This window comes from Teleopsis dalmanni, chromosome 2 (assembly GCF_002237135.1).
Source record: "Teleopsis dalmanni isolate 2A chromosome 2, ASM223713v2, whole genome shotgun sequence".
Taxonomy (NCBI): Eukaryota; Metazoa; Arthropoda; class Insecta; order Diptera; family Diopsidae; genus Teleopsis; species Teleopsis dalmanni.
In genome coordinates, this window is record NC_051847.1 from 32028682 (window position 1) to 32036821 (window position 8140).

An 8140-nucleotide genomic window follows, 5' to 3' on the forward strand; every position below is an offset into this window, starting at 1 on the left:
TTTGTTTTATTCATCTTTATTATTACTCATTTTTGTTATTATCATTTCTTTTATTTTTAATTTGTATTATTATTATTATTAATATATAGATTATTATTAATTTCTAATATAATTTTTTTTATTATTATTATTTTTATTATTATTAATTTTTTTTATTACACATTTTTATTATTATTTATATTTTCATTATTATTAATTTTCTTTATTATTAATTTTTATTAATATTCCTTTTTGTTATTATTCATTTTTACTATCATTATTATTTATATAATTTATATATTTATATAATGATTAGAACTGAAAGGATTGAATAAAATATTCAATTTATAGTATGTATATACGATTATATTCATATACAATCGTAAGTTATTATTTATTGATAATATTATTGATTTACGCACTTCGTTAATATGTTTTTAGCACCTTACTCTACGCCCATGACATCGTCGTCTTTGAGCGTACCAAGCACAATGTTACAGCTACTTCTGTTGCTATCAAAAAGAAATCTGCGAAAATGGGCTTAGCGAGGAATGAGGGCAAAATTTAGTATATGTCGACTACTGGTAGAAATATGCATCCCTAAAACGCGGAGTTGGTAGCTGGCGATTATACATTCGAATCTATCAAGGATTTTCTCTTACTTGGAAAAACTACAAGTTCCATTTGAGAAAGTTTTCAATTTTGTAAAGCAACTATTTATTCTATATAACATATAGGAACCGTTACATACAATTCTTAAACCGTTTTAGGTTAAAATTTCTTCAAGAAATATTGATTGTAATAGTTCTGATAGATTATCTTAATTTAATTTCAAAATGAGTTAATAGAAATAATCTCCTCCTAATCCCAATATTACCATTATAAAATAGTTATGAATAATAATATTAATATAGCACAAAAATGTATTCATCTAAGATTACATATGACAATATCGTTGTTCTTGTGAATTTAATTTTTTTTGTACATAGATTTTGCATTTGCATTGTAACTTTGTATTCTTTTTTTACTTAACAAATCACTGCAAAATAATAGTTTAAGAGGAAACGTAAAAAAATATCGTTTGTCCTGAAACTTTATATAGAAAACTTACTATATATATAGATGAGATTTTTCAATGTTCAAAAAGATGTAGAAGAAATATTTTGATGTGCAAGTCATAAGGCACCCATAAATTTAAAAAATATAAACTTAACTTGAATGGAAGTAATTTGAAATTCAGAAGAGTTAGAATAATAAGTAACTTAAACTGGTTGGCTATACCAAGCTAAAAGCAAAAGCTGGAGTACTAACCTTTTTAAAATAATTTAGAAATTATTATGGATAATATAATAATTATCTGCTGTTTTTTGATACATTTTTCAATAAAAATAGGCTTAATTGACAATCAATTCTAATCAAATGTAGACTGACCGTTCTTATTTATCACCTCTTGCCATTTTTCGGGTAACTTCATAATTCCATCGGTGTAGAACTTCTATGGTTTATCAGCGAAAAACTTTACTAAATAATTTTCAGTGGGTCTTTGGTAAATCATATATATAATTTTTATAATTTTTATAATTAATAGAGTGTTGCAGCCCGAAGAAAGTGGTATTCAAATATTGCAAGATCCGGATAGTACGATGGATGTAACAAAACTTCCCAATCAAGTTCTTTCAAATACGTGTCGTTTGACATAATCGGATTAATGCTACCCGATGTATGGACACCAACACCACCTAGTGAGAAAAAAAGTCAAGTAATTTTTATATAACCTAATAGGTTGAAGAACCTGCTTTGTTTCTGTCCGACATGCGCGGCGTCGCTTTAAATTTTTGGGGGCTTTCTTTTTTTGAGGATCTTGACGAACTTCGAGACCTCCCTCTATATAGCATCATAAGCTTGATTAAAGGTTCTAGATGGTTTTAGCTCATGGGTTCTCAATAATACGGTATCACAATGGGCCTATAGGCCTAAGTGGACCTAATAGGTTGAAGAAAGACATGTTTATATAAAGGTCCGTAAATATAAAAATTAATTAGTAATGTTTTTTTTGCGTAAAGTTATTTTACCACCTTATATATTATTCACCTATTGTAGAAATTGAAGAGTGGAATCCAAACGTCTCTTTTTTAAACATACTTATGCTGCCCTTAAACGAGATTTATTTTTGTAATATGTTTATATGAACATGTTGACAAGAAAAATATTAACAAAGATTGCATTGAAATTTTAAAAATTTTGATTTTAAATATCACACACCATTACTTCAAGAAAATAAATTTTATTTGAAAGCAAGAGCTATATTTTGGAATCCAAAATTAAAGTTGTAGTGTTCTATAAAAAAAACTGAAAATGAAAACTTTGCAAAGTATACAAAAATTTCAAAATCCTGCTGGTTTATCGTTGATTCAGACAACAACTGAAGCACCCACACCGGGTCGCGTAGGTGTACTAATCAAGTTTTTTGAAAAAGTTATTTCTGATAAAAAGGAACAGCCTAAAGTTATCAAACCAAGATCTACTAAAGAAAATGGGCAATTAAATGGAGAATTGCAAGTAGTACCATCGCTAAACATAAGACCTAGTAAAACATGTCTCGTTTCCACGCAATCAGAACGGAAATCTAAAGTTCCAACTACAGATGAGGAAACCAACAATTTAATGAAATTCGATAAGATCCAATGATTTATTTATTTATTATTTATTATTGTCACTTAAACTCTTGCAATATTAGATAAAGAATTATATTAGATAATTTTAATAAGAGATAATCATATTCATATTTACAACAGTTGTAGAAGCGCTACTGGAGAAGATACCGTGTAACTTGTGACGTGAGTTTTACACCACCATCACAACCTCAAATATAGGTATTTGACAAAATAATTTTTGTAAGAGATAATCATTACACATATCTACAACTATCCTAGAAACGCTAATGGAAGAAGATATCGAGTAATTTGTGACGCAAGTTTTACTTTAGTAGAACTATGTCGGATGAAGGTATTTGACAAGATAATTTTTTTGAGAGATAATCATTTTCATATCAACAGTAGGCCTAGAAGCATTAATGTAAGATAATATGGAGTAGCTTGTAATGTGAGTCTTACTTTAGTAGTACTATATCGGATGAAGGTATTTGACAAGATAATTTTTATGAGAGATAATCATTTTCATATCTACAACAGTCCTAGAAGCGTTGAGGGAAGATAATATGGAGTAGCTTGTAACGTTAGTTTTACTTAAGTAGTACTATATCGGATAAAGGTATTTAGAAAGGTAATTTTTGTGAATGATAATCATTTCTATATCCACAACAGCCCTAGAAGCGGTGATGAAAGTTTCATGACATTCTGGAACAGAGCATAAAAGTTTAGTAATAATCGGTTCAGTTAAAGACTGGTTACAGACTGATTACACACAGTTAAAATGGCCTGTAATATTTTCGGACCATCGTTTTTTTTATACGTTTTTAATGAATTGTGTTCGTTTGACGTACTTAACTCAGTAATATTGGGGATAGGCAAAAACTTTAATATATAAATGGATCATTTTATAATCTGTGATTGTTTGCGATTTTATATTTTGCATGCAAAAGCCAGTGGTTCGTTGGTTAAAAATTTGTTATAGACACTACACACAATAGTACAATATATTTTTTCAAAAGTTTAGGACATCAAAAATAAATCATTTTACAACAAACTCACTTTAGTTTCATTATAAATCTGAAGGTGATTATATATTTTATTTCATGAAAAGATTTCATATTAATATATATGTATAATTGATTCTATATTTATGAAGTAAATACGAATATATTTAGTACTCACACGATTTCAGTTGATTTGCCTGAATATTAAGAGCAATAAAAATCTAATATCTAACAAAAACTTCGTCATCCTCTTTTAATAACAATGTGGATTAATTAAGACACAACTGTGTGTACTAGGGAATATATTTGTAAATTTGTATGGAATGTGCTTTCATCGTGTAGAGTTAACAGCATAAGTAATTATTTAAAGTGAATTATTAATTGTTAATAGTGTTTCGTTAAAGTGGATAGAAATGAAATCTTTTAAAGTTTATATTAAATTATTATACTGGAATATAAGATTTGAAAGCTGGCCAAGGTGACTTACGAATCATATCGTTCGTACTAAGTATCAGAATAACAGTGACAACATTATGGACAACATTATTTAAATTTCCACTTAAAAAAAATCAATCATTTAGATTTCATCATATGGAAGATCTCTGTAAATTTCATCACTACCAAATCGGTGGTAGTGAGATCAAAAGTCGCTGCTTTTGTAAATGTATGATCTACATATATAACATGTAATAAATAAGGTCTAAATTTTTGGTAACAATCTAATCTGATTATATTAGAAATATATTATATATGGCCCATCCCACACTAGAGTAAGATGAAAGATTAAAATTACCTTTTATAACAGTTTTCACAGAACTTCCTGTATTTAAATCAGGGCTGTCCAGGCCAGATGCGATTGCGTAATTGTAGTAGATTAAAAATATGTCGCGGGCCGCATGTGGCCAGGGACTGTACTTCGGACAGCCCTGATTTAGATGATTGAAAGTTTACAAAGGCTTTGTTGACACCGTTATACGAATATACACAATATATTTTTATGTCATTTTTTATATTTTGTATTTAACATAAACATATTATATATGAATTACATATATGTATATTACATATACATATTATGCTTAATGACAGAATGGAACAGTAAAGCGCGAAAATAAGAAATTGATACATAATTTGCGAGTACTAAAATAAATTTTCTATTACTTTCTATTCAGGAGTAGGGGCGGGAGTATATGGAGTAAGACCTAAAGAGGAAATATTTGCGAGTATGAGTAAAGAAAACTCAGTTTTTCAGGCTGAAGTACACGCAATTGAATTATGTCTCAGGGTATATAAAGGTAAACCCGTCACAGGAAAAAACATATATATCTTTTCTGACAGTAAATCGGCACTCCTGGCACTACGCTCACCTCGAGTAACCTCAAAAATAGTGTGGGAATGCCTTCTACTTCTCAAAGACCTTGCTGAAAGGAACAGAGTCCACTTAATATGGATTCCAGCGCACAGCGGTTTTGAGGGAAACGAAAAAGCAGATGAACTAGCGAGAAAAGGGGCGGCCTCATACTATATTGGGCCACAACCATTCTGCGGTCCTTCGTGGAGCTTTTTCAAACTTAAAACTAATGAATGGCTGAAAAGAGCAGATCAGACTGATTGGGATAATACAATTACCTGCAGACAAGCAAAAGAATCCATGCCGTTTCGATCAAAAGCCAGAACTAGGGAGCTACTTATGCTGAACAGAAGTGGCATCCGACTTGTCACAGGTTTTTTAACTGGACACTGCGGAGTTAAAAAACACTTATTGAATCTAGGTATTACTGGAGACGATAGCTGTAGACTTTGTTACGAAGAAGAGGAAACAGCAGAACACATATTGTGTCACTGTGATAGTCTTGCAAGACTCAGACTTCGCTACTTATCCATTGCCTATCCGCTTATAACGGAATTAGGCAACATCTCTCTAAAGGACATACTGGCATTCTTAACTGCTATTCGTCTATGGAACTAAAGTGGGTATGTCACAATAATCCTCGAGGATGCAGTGACGCGGTTTTTTCTTTTGAAAAAAAAAACAAAAAAAAAAGCAAGTAGAGTTCATGACTACAAATTTTCAATCTGCAGAATTCATCAAGTGTGGCAGAGTATCGAAATATGAGTACCAACGTTAATCTTGAAGAATTACTCAAGTATGGTGTGGTCTCCTAAGCATAGAATTTAAATTTTTCTCAAATTTGCTTAATTTTGTAAAACAAATTCAATTTAATATTAAATAAATAAAGGGATTTATTGCGATATTTTGCTACTCCAAAAAGAGCAAAATGCTGCTCCAAAAAGAACAAATATATCTTATCTATTGTATTTCACAAAAATACGTACAACATATATAACGACTACAAAAACAAAAGCGCATCAGAGATTTCAGTTTCAATGTTATTACCGCCGCCATTGCGTCTAAAAGCACCAATCTGTATCTGTTCGTTTATTTCGTTATCGGACACTTAACGCCTCAATACTAAATACCAAATAATTTAATATGAAAATATCGCACTAAAAATTCAATAAAAAAAAATTAAAATTGCCAACAGAACATTGGAATGCACAAATAAATGTAAATTATTTGACTGATATTGAAATAACAAAGAAAAAAAAAACAAAAAAAAAACAATTCAAACAAAATCTTATTTTCCTGATTTAATTTTGCTTACTTTAACAAAATGTATTGTTTTTATTTTTATTTTTGCTTTTGCTTTTTTGTTTTTTATTTAAATAAATAATTTTATTGCTTATAAATTTGCGTTTCACATTTATGAATACAAAATGGCAATTGCATGCGCCGATAACGTCATATGAAGAAACAACAGAGCAACAGAACAGCAGAGCAACGTAACAACGTAACAAATGGTCAAAAGAGCAACTGAGTGTCAACGAAACGGGCCGACGCAGATATGTGGAAGCCTATAAGTGTTTGTACGCCATTAAATGTTTGACTTAGTTTGCATTTGCATGTAAGCATATGTGGGTATGTGAAATGCATAAATGAGATAGACAACTTTTATATGTAAATAGAAAGAAAACGATAATGACGACGGCTATAATAACGACGACCACAACAGTGGAGACCGAGACGACGACTACGACGACGACGACGACGAACACTACATACTACACAACAGTGTTGAAAAAAGCAAGCGAAGAAAAAGAAGAAGCAGAGGAAGGCAAGTTGAATGACATAAAATATCAACTGACCTTCAACTCAGAGACTGAACCTTAGAAAAATGAATAATTTTCACTTTAAAATTTGCCGCAGCACAACAACAACAACAAATCAAATAAGAAGAAAACAAGCAACAAAATTAAATCAGAGAATGAGCATTTTACATGAGAAGAAGAAGAAGAGTAACAGCAACTAAAATAGCAGCAGCATTGCATGTCAATGCAAACATACAATTGTATGTGAAACGTTTGCGACGTATGAGTGAGTGAGTTAGTATATATATGTGTGTGTATGTGTAATGAAAGCGCAGAGAGTTTGCATTAAGCAATGCGACAAAATCAAACAAAATGGGCTCAAAACAACAACAACAACGACTACGATACATTAATAAAAACCACAAAAACAAAAAATTTCGCAATTTTATAAATTTAGCTTTTATTTTTAGTTATAAATAAAAAAAAAACAGTACAAATTATAGTTGTTGTTCTTGCTTTTTTATCGAAAGCCGCTGTTGCCTTGGTGTTGTTGTTGTTATTATTGTTGTTGTTGCTGTTATTATAACTGCTACTGCAAATGTAAACGCAAACTCAGTGAGCCGCAAAATAGCATGCAATATCAAAACAAAAAAAAGGAATCAAAAGAAAAAACAATTTATAACCAGAACACCAGCAAAAATAAATATAGCAAAAAATTGTTTGTTTTTTGTTTTTACTTTTGGTTTTTGCTTTTTGCTTTTTTTTTTTGTAATAGAAAATCAGGGAAATCGTGTCGACACAACATGAAAATGAATTAAAGTTGCAAAGTAAATTGCATCGCGTGATGAAAATAATGTGCCATTCCCATTTTGTATTGTGTGTTTTTGTTATTGTTATTCATTTACTTTTCCTTCTTCTTCTTCTTCTTTTTGCAGTTGTTTTGTTGTTGTTGTTGTTCCTTTGTTATTATTGTTAATTGTTTAGTTGTCAGACATTGAGTAGCGCAATTACTGAAATTATTGTGGGAAGTTTCCGTGAAGTGTAAATGACTATACTCAAAGCATACCACTATGCCCCATTAGCATATAAAAATTGAAAAGCGGGAAGAGAGAGAGAGAAAAATAGCAGAGAGTGAGACTCAGTTGAAGATGAGGTATTAGAAGAAAGATTAGTAATTATTAATTAATTATTTTTGTAAAGATTAAAATAATATAAAACTAATATATATTATGAAATAGTTTAAATAGAAAACATTGGAATAGTTAATCAAAATTTAAGAGACAGAGAGAAAGTGAGAGTGAGAGCAAAAAGAGAGCGAGAGAGAGTGAAATGTGCTGCAAGATCAGTAATTTGTAC

General features: G+C 30.3%; 1 long non-coding RNA gene across 2 annotated transcripts in view; it reads left to right on the plus strand.

Moving 5' to 3' along the window:
- Positions 1-2774: 2774 nt before the first annotated feature.
- Positions 2775-8140, plus strand: part of LOC119674825 — a 93492-nt gene continuing 88126 nt past the window's right edge. For both annotated transcript variants that reach the window (XR_005252215.1, XR_005252216.1), the window contains exons 1-3: positions 2775-2852; positions 2913-2985; positions 3036-3117. This is a non-coding gene — a long non-coding RNA (uncharacterized LOC119674825). The remainder of the gene's footprint in view (positions 2853-2912; positions 2986-3035; positions 3118-8140) is intronic.